At 40.7% G+C, this 15,982-nt stretch overlaps 1 pseudogene; it reads left to right on the forward strand.

Moving 5' to 3' along the window:
- LOC115837578 overlaps positions 1 to 15,550 on the forward strand; it is a 29,602-nt pseudogene extending 14,052 nt beyond the window's left edge.
- The last annotated feature ends 432 nt before the right edge of the window (positions 15,551 to 15,982 follow it).

Consider the following 15,982-nt stretch of genomic DNA (forward strand, 5'->3'; position numbering starts at 1 on the left):
CTTACTAAAACCAACAATGTATTCACAGCAAGACGAATTTCTCTATCTCTTTTCTTTGCTAGTTTAATTTAACGTATAGAATATGCAAATTATTTTTCACACCGCACTATATGAAGGTGAGAAGGAAGGTTGCCTTGTCCAGGAAGGAAAGACCTTACCATGTGGCACTGCAAAGATTTGCTTAGCAAAATGCGTCCAGGAATTTATCCATTTCTTCTAGATTTTCTTGTTTATTTGTGTAGACGTATTTATAGTATTCTCTGATGGTAGTTTGTATTTCTGTGGGATCAGTGGTGATATCCTGTTTATCATTTTTTATTGCATCTATTTGATTCTTCTCTCTTTTCTTCTTTATTAGTCTGGCTAGCAGTCTATCTATTTTGTTGATCTTTTCAAAAAACCATCTCCTGGATTCATTAATTTTTTGAAGGGTTTTCGTGTCTCTATCTCCTTCAGTTCTGCTCTGATCTCAGTTATTCCCTTCTGCTAGCTTTTGAATATGTTTGCTCTTGCTTCTCTAGTTCTTTTAATTGTGATGTTAGGGTGTCAATTTTGGATCTTTCCTGCTTTCTCCTGTGGGCATTTATTGCTATAAATTTTCCTCTAAACACTACTTGAGCTGTGTCCCAATGATTCTGGTGCATTGTGTCTTTGTTCTCATTGGTTTCAAAGAACATCTTTATTTCTGCCTTCATTTAATTATGTACCCAGTAGTCGTTCAGGAGAAGGTTGTTCAGTTTCCATGTAGTTGTGTGGTTTTGAGTGAGTTTCTTAATCCTGAGTAATTTGATTGCACTGTGGTCTGAGAGACTATTTGTTAGGATTTCCATTCTTTTGCATTTGCTGGGGAGTGTTTTACTTTCAATTATGTGGTCAATTTTAGAATAAGTGCAATGTGGTGCTGAGAAGAATGTATATTCTGTTGATTTGGGGTGGAGAATTCTGTAGACGTCTGTTAGGTCTGCTTGGTCCAGAACTGGGTTGAAGTCCTGAATATCCTTGCTAATTTTCTTTCCTGTTGAGCTGTCTAATATTGACAGTGGGATGTTAAAGTCCCCTACTATTACTGTGTGGGAGTATAAGTCTTTTTGTGGGTCTCTAAGAACTTGCTTTATGAATCTGGGTGCTCCTGTATTGGGTGCATCTATATTTAGGAGAGTTGATTCTTCTTGTTGCATTGATCCCTTTACCATTATGTAATGCCCTTCTTTGTCTTTTTTGGTCTTTGTCGGCTTAAAGTATGTTCTATCAGAGATTAGGATTGTAACCCCTGCATTTTTATTTTTTGTTTTGTTTTGTTTTGTTTTGTTTTTCATTTGCTTGGTAAATCTTCCTCCATCCCTTTATTTTGAGCCTATGTGTGTCTTTGCCCATGTGATGGGTCTCCTGAATACAGCACCTGATGGGTCTTGACTCTTTATCCAATTTACTAGTCTATGTCTTTTAATTAGGGCATTTAGCCCATTTACATTTAAGGTTAATACTGTTATGTGTTAATTTGATCCTGTCATTATGTTGTTAGCTGGTTATTTTGCCAGCTAGTTGATGCAGTTTCTTCACAGTGTCAATGGTCTTTACAATTTGGTATGTTTTTGCAGTGGCTGGTACTGGTTTTTTCTTTTTATATTTAGAGCTTCCTTCAGGAGCTCTTGTAAGGCAGGCCTGGTGGTGACAAAATCTCTCAACATTTGCTTGTCTGTAAAAGATTTTATTTCTCCTTTGCTTATGAAGCTTAGTTTGGCTGGATATGAACTTCTGGGTTGAAAATTCCTTTCTTTAAGAATGTTGAATATTGGCCCCCACTCTCTTCTGGCTTGTAGGATTTCTGCAGAGAGATCTGCTGTTAGTCCTGTGGGCTTCCCTTTGTGGGTAACCCTTTAACATTTTTTCCTTCACTTCAACCTTGGTGAATCTGATGATTATGTGTCTTCAGTTTGCTCTTCTTGAGGAGTCTCTTTGTGGTGTTCTCTGTATTTCCTGAATTTGAATGTTGGCCTGTCTTGCTAGGTTAGGGAAGTTCTCCTGGATAATATCCTGAAGTGTGTTTTCCAACTTGGTTCCATTCTCCTTGTCACTTTCAGGTACACCAATCAAACGTACATTTGGTCTTTTCACATAGTCCTATATTTCTTGGTGGCTTTGTTCATTCCTTTTCATCCTTTTTTCTCTAATCTTGTCTTCGCGCTTTATTTCATTAAGTTGATCTTCAATCTCTGATATCCTTTCTTCTGCTTGATCGGTTTGGCTATTAATACTTGTGTATGCTTCATGAAGTTCTCGTGCTGTGTTTTTCAGCTCCACAGGTCATTTATGTTCTTCTCTAAACTGGTTATTCTAGTTAGCAATTCCTCTAACCTTTTTTCAAGGTTCTTAGCTTCCTTACATTGTGTTAGAACATACTCCTTTAGCTCAGTGGGGTTTGTTATTACCCACCTTCTGAAGCCGACTTCTGTCAATTTGTCAAACTAATTCTCCATCCAGTTTCGTTCACTTGCTGGCAAGGGGTTGTGATCCTTTGGAGGAGAAGAGGCATTCTGGTTTTTGGAATTTTCAGCCTTTCTGTGCTGATTTTTTGTCAATTTCATGGATTTATATACCTTTGGTCTTTGATATTGGTGACCTTCAGATGGGGTTTTTGAGTGATGTCCTTTTTGTTGATGCTGATGCTATTCCTTTCTATTTGTTAGTTTTCCTTCTCACAGTCAGGCGCCTCTGCTGCAGGTCTGTTGGAGTGTGCTGGAGGTCCACTCCAGACCCTGTTTGCCTGGGTATCAGCAGGAGAGGCTACAGAACAGCAAAGATTGACACCTGTTCCTTCCTCTGGAAGCTTTGTCTCAGAGGGGCCCCTTCCAGATGCCAGCCGTAGCTCCTCTGTATGAGGTGCCTGTCGATCCTTGCTGGGGTGTGTCTCCCAGTCAGTAGGCATGAGGGTCAGGGATCCACTTGAGGAGGCAGTCTGTCCTTTAGCAGAGCTCAAGCACTGTGCTGGGAGATCTGCTGCTCTCTTCAGAGCCAACAAGCAGGAACGTTTAAGTCTGCTAAAGCTGGGCCCACAGCTGCTCCTTCCCCCAAGTGCTCTGTCCCAGGGAGATGGGAGTTTTATTTATAAACCCCTGACTTGGGCTGCTGACTTTCCCTGCCCAGAGAGGAGGAATCTAGAGAGGCAATCTCTCTACAGCAGCTTTGCCAAGCTGTGGTGGGCTCTACCCAGCTCGAACTTCCAGGCAGCTTTGTTTACACTGTGAGGGGTAAAACTACTTACTCAAGCCTCAGTAATGGCAGACACCCCTCCTCTCACCAAGCGCAAGCATCCCAAGTGAAGTTCAGACTGCTGTGGTGGCAGCAAGAATTTCGAGCCAATGGATCTTAGCTTGCTGGGCTCCATGCGGGTGGGATCTGCTGAGCTAGACCACTTGACTCCCTGGCTTCAGCCCTCTTTCCAGGGAAATAAATGGCCCTGTCTCGCTGGCATTCCAGGCACCACCTGGGTATGAAATAAAATTCCTGCAGCTAGCTCAGTGTCTACCCAAATGGTACCCCAGTTTTGTCCTTGAAACCCAGGGCCCTGGTGGTGTAGGCACCCAAGGGAATCTTCTGGTCTGCAGGTTGTGAAGACCATGGGAATAGCGTAGTATCTGGGCCAGAATGCAACATTCCTCATCGCACAGTCCCTCACAGCTTCCCTTGTCTGGGGGGATAGTTCCCTGACCCTTTTGCTTCCTGGGTGAAGCAATGCCCCACCCTGCTTCTGCTCACCATCTGTGGGCTGCACCCAATGTCTAACCAGTCCCAATGAGATGAGCCAGGTACCTTAGTTGGAAATGCAGAAATCACCCTCCTTCTGCATTGATCTTACTGGGAGCTGCAGACTGGAGCTGTTCCTATTTGGCCATCTTGCCCAGGTCCCCCTTTTTACTCGTTTTTTAATGTAGCTACCAGAAAACTTAAAAATTTTTATATATGTGACTTGCATTGTATTCCTCCTGGACAGACTTGTTCTCCATTGCTAACTCCATTGTCAGCTATCTCATTCAATGTTTCACTGAGGAGTGTGAATATTTTGAAAATCAAGTTTTAAATTTTCTAAAGCACTTTAGAGTTTCATAATTGCTTCTTTTTCATAGCAACCTATTCTTATTTTATGTGTTTAAAATCTTCTCAAATATTTCTGGAAGTACTTGATTAGAATTTTATTAAAGTTCTCTTCAATTTCCTATATAACTCTGTTTCTTCAGAATTTTTTTCATTTTAGGACTTGGTTTGCATGCTGCTGGTTTCTACTGTTTTTGGCTATCCATATTTAAAATGAGTATCTAGACTAATTAGTCATTGGTGGCTGCATTGTTTTCTCAGCTTAAGTGAAATGACATTGCCCTGAGCAGTGAATAAGGATACTGATTAATGTAATCCTAGATGTGAGGAATGGGCTGAGACATATAGCCTAGCTGGATTATCTTCGGGATGCATGAGGAGCTTGGCTTTTTGGTGCAGGAACTCTTTTTTCCTTATGTCAGCTTGATAATGCCTGGGGCACCATCTTAATTATCTCCGTACCCCCAATATCTGCATTGGCTCTCCCCAAGGCATATCATCCATTCTATTTAAAGTTTTCAGCCTACTGTAAAAAGTAATTTTAACCTAAGAAATGAAAACTACAACCCATTACAGAGTCATCTGGAAGCACAGTATAAGAACTAAAAAAGGAAAAAGAAAAGACAATATATCATTATGGAAATAGCTTTCAGACTACTCAGGTGATAGAGCTAGATCTCTTATTTGTACTAGCCCCAAATTTGCAAGAAGATAAGATGAGGTAGAAATGAAAGACATAACTATCCAGATGTTTGATGACAAATGTCTAACCACTGAACGTATCCAAAACTGAATTGAGCTGTCTTGTAGTTCTCCTCACCAGATAACTTTACACTGGGCAAGTAGGAGAAGAAAATCAAGCATTTAACATGTTCAAAATTGGTTATTTCTAAGGTCTATTCTGGAGGGAGTGGGAAAGAGTATCAAGAACATCCTGGGGTGTATCAGAAATAACTCTGAACTGAAAGTCTTGGCATGAAGTCCCAGCACTGCCAATAATTGACAACACAGGAAAGTTTCTTCTATCTCTCTGGGTCTTAATCACCAACTCAAAAGCAGAGTTTGTCTTTCCCGGATACAGACTACCTGGGTTCTAATGGCTCCACCATCTGAGCCTCCTTTTGGCTGAGTTGCATCATCTATAACAGGTGTCAGCAAATTGTTCTTGTACAGGGTCAGATAATATTTTAGGCTTTGCAAACTCTAGTATACTTTCTATAGCATATTCTGCTTTCTCTTTCTTGGTCTCTTTCTGTCTCTCTTTCTCTAATCTTTTGAAAATGTAAAACCATTCTTAGCTCGTGAATCTTAAAAAAACAAGCCAAAGGCCATGGTTTGCCAACCCCTAATCTATAAAACAGAAATAAGAGTACTACCTCCATCCCTTTATTTTGAGTCTATGTGTGTCTCTGCACGTGAGATGGGTTTCCTGAATACAGCACGCTGGTGGGTCTTGACTCCTTATCCAGTTTGCCAGTCTGTGTCTTTTAATTGGAGCATTTAGCCCATTTACATTTAAAGTTAATATTGTTATGTGTGAATTTGATCCTGTCGTTATGATGTTAGTTGGTTATTTTGCTCGCTGGAGAGGATGTGGAGAAATAGGAACACTTTTACACTGTTGGTGGGACTGTAAACTAGTTCAACCATTGTAGAAGTCAGTGTGGCAATTCCTCAGGGATCTAGAACTAGAAATGCCATTTGACCCAGCCATCCCATTACTGGGTATATACCCAAAGGACTATAAATCATGCTGCTATAAAGACACATGCACACGTATGTTTGTTGCGGCACTATTCACAATAGCAAAGACTTGGAACCAACCCAAATGTCCAACAACGATAGACTGGATTAAGAAAATGTGGCACATATACACCATGGAATACTATGCAGCCATAAAAAATGATGAGTTCACGTCCTTTGTAGGGACATGGATGAAACTGGAAAACATCATTCTCAGTAAACTATCACAAGGACAAAAAACCAAACACCACATGTTCTCACTCATAGGTGGGAATTGAACAATGAGAACTCATGGACACAGGAAGGGGAACATCACACTCCGGGGACTGTTGTGGGTTGGGGGGAGGGGGGATGGACAGCATTAGGAGATATACCTGATGCTAAATGACGAGTTAATGGGTGCAGCAAACCAATACGGCACATGGATACATATGTAACAAACCTGCACATTGTGCACATGTACCCTAAAACCTAAATAATAATAATAAATAAAAGAAAAAAGAGTACTACAATACCACATAGTGGTGTTATGGCTGGTGATATGGTTAATACATGGGAAGCACTAGGATCAGTGGATAGAACATAGGAAGCTCTCAATAAATATTAAATGACATCATTAATATTGTAATTATTATGCCATGGGCATCTAGTTTAGCACTGGAAATATACCATGACCTCAGTAAGTGGTTTGTAAATTTTAAAACGTTATGTAAAGGAAAAGAACTAAATAATATCTGCCTTCTGTTCAAGCCCTGTAATTCAGTGACCCTCAAGTCACATGTTGCATATTGCCATCAGGTATGCCATGATTTGTTCCAGATACCTGAGGAAAAGTCTGGTGGGAGTTGATGGTGGTTCTGAGTAAGGCTGGCAAGAAGGTTGAGTTGTTGAAAAAATGTTTCAGTCTGCAAGATTGGAATAAGAACTTTAAACTCTAAAATTTTTAGAAAAGAGTTTAACAAATCAGAGCATGATTTTGTGACATATATTCATACAAAGTACATTTTACAAATTTATTTTATAAAGGTTGCCCCCTTTGTAAGCCTGTGGTTCTGAAAGTATAGATCTCGAAATAGCAGAAACAACAGCACGTACAAATTTTTTTAGGAATGCAGATTCTTGACCCTGCCCCAGACCAATCGAACCAGGAATTTCAGAAGTGAAGGCCCAGGAATCTGTGTATTAACAAGTCCTCCAGGCAGGCTCAAGTTTGAGAATTGCTGTTGTAAGTCACCCTCTTCTTCAACCATCCTCTAATTATTTATTCCCTATCCAATCAATGGTTTGGCATCTTTTTCCATTCTAAGAGGAAACTTATAACTAATAATAAAGTACAGAAAACCAGGGTTTGGGCCAGGCATGATGGCTCACGCCTGTAATCCCAGCATGTTGGGAGGCTGAGACAGGCAGATCACGAGGTCAGGAGATTGAGACCATCCTGACTAACACGGTGAAACCCCGTCTGTACTAAAAAATACAAAAAAATTAGCCAGAAGTGGTGGTGGGCACCTGTAGTCCCAGCTACTCAGGAGGCTGAGGCAGGAGAATGGCATGAATCTGGGAGGCAGAGCTTGCAGTGAGCCGAGATCATGCCACTGCACTCCAGCCTGGGCAACAAAGCGAGACTGTGTCTCAAAAAAAAAAAAAAAAAAGAAAAGAAAACCAGGGTTTGGCATGTCTTTTTCAATTGTAATAGCCTTCGTAGAACCAAAACAACTCCTATTATCCAGCTCTCCCAATTCCATAGGCTTTTCTCCTCTTCTTCCCCTATTCTGATCATTCCCTTTCCTTATTTCCCCTCTTAGTGTCAATGTTCTGGAAAATGCCTTCCAAACCACACTGAGCACATCATTTGCTGAAATCTTCTAGCATTAACCATACCACAATTTTAACTCACAATCACACTATCTTGCACTGTTAGTAAGTTGTTTTATTGACTCAAGCTAAAATAATTTCTTAAGATCCTACTTACAGCTAGGTTCTGGGCTAGGCTCTGTGAGAGTTAAAGCACAGAGTCTACCTTCAAGGAAATTAACCTAGTAATGGGCAAGAGAAAACTTAGAACTAATAATAAAGTATAGAAAACATGTTTAAAAGAGGCACAGGTAAACGCACCATTCCTTTGTAAGCTCTTACATTTTTCAGGCCTTTAAATACCACCTATATGCAGATGACTTCCAAATTTACATCTTCAACCTGGATCTCTCCAGTGAACTCCAGTCTCATAAATATAACTGTTCATTCCACAATTATTCCCAAAATTCATATAGACATTTCAAACATAACACATCTAAATCTGAACTTCTAATCTTCTCCAGACTTGCTCCCTCTCCCATCTTCCTGATCTTTCTTTCATCCCCCACATCTTAGCGTGATCTCCTGCCAGTTCTACCTTCAAAACATTTGCAAAATAAAACTATGTCTCATCATTTCCACCATAACTACCATGGCCTTAGCCTATGGACAATTATCTTGCTTCCATCCCTCACCCACTATAGCCTATTTGCCACCCAGCGGCCAGAACAATTCTTTTGAAGCACAATTCAGATAGTGTTATTTCTCTGCTCAAAACTTTGTAATGGTCTCCCATCTCACTCAGAGTAAAAATCAAAATCCTTAATTAACTATAGAGTTGGCACCCTATCCCCATCCCACCATCACATTACATATTTGCTCTCATCTCCTATCAGACTCCCTCTCAGACAGTCCTCTCCAAACACACTAGCTGCTATGGTGTGAATGTTTGTGTCCCACAAAAATTCCTATGTTGAAACCTGATCCTCATTGCAATAGTATTATGAGGTGAGGCCTTTAGGGGGATTAGTGTCCTGATGGAAAAAGCCCCAAAGAACTTGTTTGAACCCCTCCACCTTGTGAGAATGAAATGAGAAAACACCACATACAAACCAGAAAGCAGGCCCAGACACAGAATCTGCTAGTGCCTTGATCTTGAATATTTCCACCTCTGGAACTGTGCAAAATAAATTTCTTTTATTTCTTACCCAGTGTAAGATATTTTATTACAGCAGCCCAAATGGACTAAGACAGAAATTGGTACCAAGAGCAGGGTGTTGCTATAACAAATACCTAAAAATGTCAAAGTAGATTTAGAATAGGGTAGAGGATGAAAAGTTTGGAGGTGCATGATAGAAAAAGCCTACGTTGCCATGAACTAAACATTAACGGTGATTCAGGTGAGGACCCGGAAAAAGAAAAGTTCTGTAGAGAAAGCCTCAGTCTTCTTAAATAGTACATAAGTAGTCATAAACAGCATGTTGTTAGAAACATGGAGATTCGGTAAAGGCCACTCTGACGACATTTCAGATGGAAATGAATAACACTCTATTGGAAATGGTAGGAAAGGCCATCCTTGTTATAAAGTGGCAAAGAACTTGGCTGAATTGTGTTCATGTTCTAGTGTTTTATGGAAGATAAAACTTGCAAAAAAGGAAATTGGATATTTGGCTAAAGAAATATCTAAGCAAAATGTTGAAGAACCTGCACAGTTTCTCTTGACATGGCTTACAGTAAAGGGCAAGAAAAGAAAAATTATTTAAAGACAGAATTCATAATAAAATAAGAAGCAGGTCTTAAATATTTGGAAAATTCTCAGCCTAGGCATATTGTAAAGAAAGAAAAAGGAGGATGTCAAGGTTATGGCCAAGTGACCCTTTGAAAAGGAGATGAGTAATTGTCAGTGGAAGCCAGGTGCTATTCTTCAAGACAACGAAAGAATAACCCCAAAGGCATTTTAGAAACTATTCATTTGTCCTTGCCATCACACGTTCAGAGTGCCAAGGCCTGGAGGACACAATAATGCCAAGTGTGGCCTTGGGTGCCTGCAAGACATCACTCAAGTCTCTGCTCCCTGCATTCTGGTGCAGTGCCCCTCAGCTGCCCCAGATATGGCTCCAGTGGCCCAAGTGTGGTGCAGGTTACAATAGCCACCTTTCTGGAGGGCAGGTGATAAACCTTGGTAGTATCCATGCTGTGCCAACCCCAGCACAAAGTGCAGTGTGCAAAGTACACAAGCTGTGGGGATATGGCTGCCTCCCTAGGTTTGGAAGGATGTCCCAGAGAGCAGCAGGGCCCAAGCACAGAATGGCCTGCCACAGGAATGGGTCATTACTGATAGCCCCTATTAGGTCAATGCCTAATGGGGGCAGGACAACCTCCAATACCATAGACTGTTAAATCCACCAGCATGCCACTCCAGCCTAAGAGAACCAAAGGCACCAGACTTCTACCCATGACAACTGCAGCATGGGCTGTACCCAGCAAAGCTATGGGTGCTACTGGAGATTTGAGGACCCAACCCCAGCCAGTGTGTCTGGAAGATGGGAATTCCAGTCAAAGAAGATTACTTTGAAGCCTTAAGATGTAACATTTGCCCTCTTCAGTTTTAGACTTGGTCAGGACCTGTTATCCATTTTCTTTCCTATTTTTTCCTTTTGCAATGGGAATGTCTGTCCTAGGCCTGTCATACCATTATATTTTGAAAGCACCTAACTTGTTTGATTTCATAAGCTCATAGCTAGAGGAGATTTGCCTTAGGATGAATCACACCTTTGAGTCTCACCCATATCTGATTTAAATGATATTTGGATGAGACTTTGGACTTGAACTATTGATGCTGAATGAGTTAAGATTTGGGGGGCTATGGGATGGAATGAATGTATTTTTTATGAGAAAATGATAAAATTTTAGGGGCCTACAGGTGAGATGCTGTGACCTGCGTGTTTATAGTCCCCCAAAATTCATATGGTCAAACTGAATCCCCAATGCAATAGTATTAAGAGGTGAGGCCTTGATAAAAAAAAGATGAGTTTATGTCCTTTGCAGGAACATGGATGAGGCTGGAAACCATCATTCTCAGCAAGCTAACACAAGAACAGAAAACCAAACACTGCATGTTCTCACTCATAAGTAGGAGTTGAACAGTGAGAACACATGGACACAGGGAGGGGAACATCACACACTGGGGCCTGTTGGGGGGTGGGGGGCTAGGGGAGAGATAGCATTAGGAGAAATACCTAATGTAGGTGATGGGTCGATGAGTGCAGCAAACCACCATGGCACGTGTATACCTATGTAACAAAACTGCACATTCTGCACATGTACCCCAGAACTTAAAGTATAATAAAAAAATTTTTTTTAATTTAAAAAGAGGTGGGGCCTTTATGAAGTGGTTGGGTCATGAGGGTTGAGTCCCCATGAATGGGATTAGTGCCTTTATGAAAGAGGCCTCAGAGAACTACCTCATCCTACCATGTGAGGGCACAGAGAAAAGGAGTCACCTATGAGTGAGAAAGGAGGCCCTCACTGGACATTGAATATGCTGATGTTTTCTTGGACTTCCCGGCATCTAGAACTGTGAGAAATTTCTGTTGTTTTTAAGTTACCCAGTCTAAAATACTTTGTTATAGTAGCCCCAATAGACTAAAATACTGGCCTTCCACTTAAAATTTTCTTCCCCTGTACCCGTCTTCCAGCCTAATCCCTCACTCCTGGCAGGTCTCTGATTAAAGAACATTTCTCCTTGAGGCTACCCCCTTATGTCAAAACTATCTATAACCTTATCCTGCCTTATTTTTCATGAAAATAATAATCCTGCCTTATGTTTTCATGAAACATATCACCATCTAACATATCACTATCTAACATAATATGTACACCTTTTTGTCTGTCTCCTCCATTAAATTATAAGCTCCACGAGAGAAGAGATTTTTATTTACACATAGTAGATATTTACTATCTACTATGTAATTAGATAGTAATGAATAGTGAATGAGTGAATGAATAAATGGATAGATAAACAAATGAATGAATAAAGTGCTACAGGAGATCAAAGGAAGGGTAGGTTACTTCCTGACAAAGCAATAAAGCAAGGTTTATGGTGGAGGCAGCACGTGAGCTGGTTCTGGAAGAACGGGTAGAATTTGGAGAATAAGAAATGGTGCATGGAGGCTTATCAAACCTAAGAGAACCCATTATCCCCAAATGTAACTAAAACACTGTATAATCACATTACAAAATATATAAAAATTATATCATTTGAATATTAACCTTAATATCATAATAATAATGTGAATTACTAGCTAAGTCAAACATATTTTAAAATTGTTTTTAAAATGTGAAAAAATGTTTGAATGTGTGAGAGAGGAAGAAGTGGATAGAGACTTTTATAGAAATTGTTAGCAGGGCCCTGGGCACACTCAAGGGCTTTGGATATTAGTGGGACAGAAGTTGTGGAAAATGTGCCTTCCCATTCTCGGTAAAATTATAACCCAATAATCCTTATCTAACAGGACTGGGGATATTTTTTCTCAATAAATTGATAGAATAGTGGATTTTGTAGGAAACAAGGCAAGAATAAAAGCTTAGAGTTAAAGAAAATGTGTGTTTATATGACTGTGTGCATACACGTGTGTGTATCTGTTTTCTTTGTGTGTGTGTGTGCATGTGTGTAGTGAAATATTGTTTAAATTGTGGCCTGTGCAAACAAAGAAAAAGTAGAGGAGCTGCTGTTAGGCGAGGTAACAGTGGGCATGACTCCAGAGAGCATGCAGGGATCAATAAATAATTATCCAATGGATAAATTCTCATGTATTTAAAATACTCTAAGGTGAATCTATCCTAGTATCTGTGGATGATTTCTTAATTCTCCTAAAATTCATTTATCTCCAACATGAGAACCAAATTATGTGCTGATTTTATCTTCTCTATGGAGAAATGTTGCATCCAGAACAAATGTTATGCTGGAGGGAACCTTAGGGGTTGCTTACTTCAACCACTTTCATTCTCCAATGAGAGAGTGAGTTTCTGAGATGTGTTGAGCCTGTTCAAGGTCACAAAGATGGTTAGTATCAGATCCTGGACAAAGAGCCCAGGACTTCTGTCTCCATATTCAGAACTTTCTCCTATACTAGGCTGACAACTATCCACCATATTGCTTGTTTTACTGAATAGCAAAGCAAGTCAGGTGGCCAGTACTTGTTGGTGTATTATTTGGTACATCCTGCAGAGCTTGAATTCTGGCTTATATTTGAGTTTCTTCTGAAAGTCAAGACTGGCCTAGCAATTGTTCATTTCATTCATTCAGTAAATATTTATGAGCACTTATGTGCAAAGCACTGTGTTAGGTACCAGTGATCCAACAATGAGCACAATATTCATGCCACTGGATTCACAGAACCTGCATTTTGGTGAGGATGGCAGAAAACAACAACAAATGAAATTACTAAATAACATAGTAAGTGATATGAACAAAACAAAACAGCTCTAGTACAAAAGAAGGCAACCTACCTTAAATAACATGGCCAGAGAAAGTTGCTAACAAGACGTGTTATTTAGGCTGAATCTGAAATAGGCAAAGGAATCAGGAATTGGAGGAGGTTCTAGGCAGATGGAATAGGAAGAGAGAAGTCTTTGAGACAGCAAAGAGCTTAGCATGTCTGGGAAGCTGAGAGAAGCCCTGTGTGTCTGGAGTACAACAAGAGAGGGAGAGTGAACAGAGTTGAGGTCAGGGTGGAGGCAGGCCCAGGTCACATGGGACATAGAGGCTCTGATTTGAAGCTTGAATTTTATATCAAGTACATGAGAAGCCACTAAAGGGTTTTAAGCACTGAATAACATGACTTTATTTACATATTAAGAGTTTTCTATGTTAGGCAGAATTCTTCTCATTTAAAAAACTAATTTAATCAAATGGAAAAAATACACTTAATATTAAGGCAGGTGCTATTATTCTCATCATTTTGTAGCTGAAGCAATTGCAGCACAGAAAACTTAAGTAACTTGCTTAAATTCGCATATTTAGTAATAGGCAGAGCCAGGATTCAAACCTAGGTTGTATCTCTCCAGAGTATTCACTCTAAATCACTACACTTTTGCTTTTTATGTAATCTTATTTGGTGTAATAAGGAAGGCGGCTATTGCAGAGGTCTAGGGGAAAAACAATAGTGGCATAAATTAGGATGGTGGCAATGGAGACAGAGAAAAGCTGCTGGATCTCAGATGTACTTTGGTAGTAGAATTTAGGACTTGATGATTGTATTAGTCCATTTTCATACTGCTATGAAAAAATACCTGAGACTGGGTATTTTATAAACAAAAAGAGGTTTAATGGACTCATAGTTCAACATGGCTGGGGAGGCCTCAAGTCATGACAGAAGGCAAAGGAGGAGCAAAGGCACATTTTACATGGTAGCAGGCTAGAGAGAATGAGAGCCAAGTGGAAGGGGAAACCCCTTATAAAAACCATCAGATCTCATAAGACTCATTCACTACCACAAGAACAGTATGGGGGAAATCACCCCTATAATTCAATTATCCCCCACTCAGTCCCTCCCACAACACGTGGGAATTATGGAAGCTACATTTCTAGATGAGGTCTGGGTGGGGACACAGCCAAACCATATCAACGATGCAGTGGATATAGCTGGTGAGGAAAAGAGAGGAATGAAAGATGGCTCTTAATAACAAACCAGGTGGATGGCACTGACATTTATTAAGCTAAGGAAGACTGGTAGAGACGAGAAATTGGTTGTAGGGGTAAAAAAAAAAATCAAGAGTTTTGACTTAGCTGCTTTAACTAGGACATGTCAAGTAAAGTTTTAGGGAAGTCTGGAACTCAGAGGGATAGATATAAAAATTTGGAAGACATCTGCATAAAGATGGTGTTTAAAGCCTTGATAATAAACAAGGCAACCTAGGGGGAGAGTTTAGAGAAAGAAATAAAGAAGGCCTGAGAATAATCCCTTAGGAACAGCAATATTTAAAGCTGTTTAGAGAAGAACAAAGAGATATGAGATGCTTTGGACAGTGAAATGGAGGGAGCAGGAAAGGATGATGACAGAAAATCCAAGACAGGAGAGGGCTTCTTAAAAAAGGCAGTTGTCGCCCTGTCCTCCAACCGCCTAAGGTGCTGAAAGGAAAGGAGGCCAAGGGGAAGAATGTGGCACCGACCCCTGCTGTCATGAAGAAGCAGGAGGCCAAGAAGGTGGTAAGTCCCTGTTTGAGAAAAGGCCTAAGACTTTTGGCACTGGACAGGATATCCCGCCCAAAAGGGACCTCACCTGCTTTGTCAAATGGCCCCGCTACATGCAGTTGTGGCGGCAAAGGGCTATCCTCCATGAGCAGCCAAAAGTTCCTCCTGCCATTGACCAGTTCACTCAGGCCTTGGACTGCCAGTTACTCAACTGCTTAAGCTGGCCGACGAGTGCAATCCAGAAACAAAGCAAGGGAAGAAGCAGAGACTGTTGGCCTGAGCTGAGACGAGAGCTGACAGCAAAGGGGCTCTCCCCATTAAGAGACCACCTGTCCTTCAAGCAGTTTCAACACTATCATCACCGTGGTGGAGAACAAGAAGTCTCAACTGGTGGTGATTGCACACGATGAGGATCCCATCAAGCTGGTTGTCTTTCTGCCTGCCCTGTGTAAAATATAGGTCCCTTACTGCCTTATCAACGGGAAGGCAAGATTGGGACATCTAGTCCACAGGAAGACCTGCACCACTGTCGCCTTCACACAGTTTAACTGGGAAGACAGAGGAGTTTTGATGAAGCTGTCGGAAGCTATCAGGACCAATGACAATGACAGATATGATGAGATCTGCCACCACTGGGAAGGCAATATCCTGGGTCCTAAATCTGTGGCTTACATTGCCAAGCAGGAAAAGTCAAGAGCTGGAACACTTGCTACTAAACTTGGTTAACCATATACTGTTGAGTTTTCTGTACACAAAAATAAGACTAATTCTCCCAGGCAACATAATGAGATCCGTCTCTATAAAAGAAATAAATTAGCCAGGCATGGTGGTGTGTGCCTGTAGCCCCAGCTACTCTGGAGGCTAAGGTAGGAGAATCACTTGAGGCTGGGAGGTCAAGGCTGCAGTGAGCCATGATCAAGCCACTGCACTCCAGCCTGGGCAACATATAAATAAATAAATAAATAAATAAATAAATAAATAAATAATAAATATAATTTTTAAAATAATAAAAATTTGCCTTCAAAAACATGGCAGTTGTCAACATGTCATATGCTGCTGAGAAGTCAAACAGGGTAAATTAAATCACCTATATCACTTGACTCCAGTGTCTCCACAAAGCGCTCATCCCTTAAGACACTTCCACTCAGCTCCCAGATG

Source organism: Nomascus leucogenys, chromosome 12 (assembly GCF_006542625.1).
Source record: "Nomascus leucogenys isolate Asia chromosome 12, Asia_NLE_v1, whole genome shotgun sequence".
NCBI lineage: Eukaryota > Metazoa > Chordata > Mammalia > Primates > Hylobatidae > Nomascus > Nomascus leucogenys.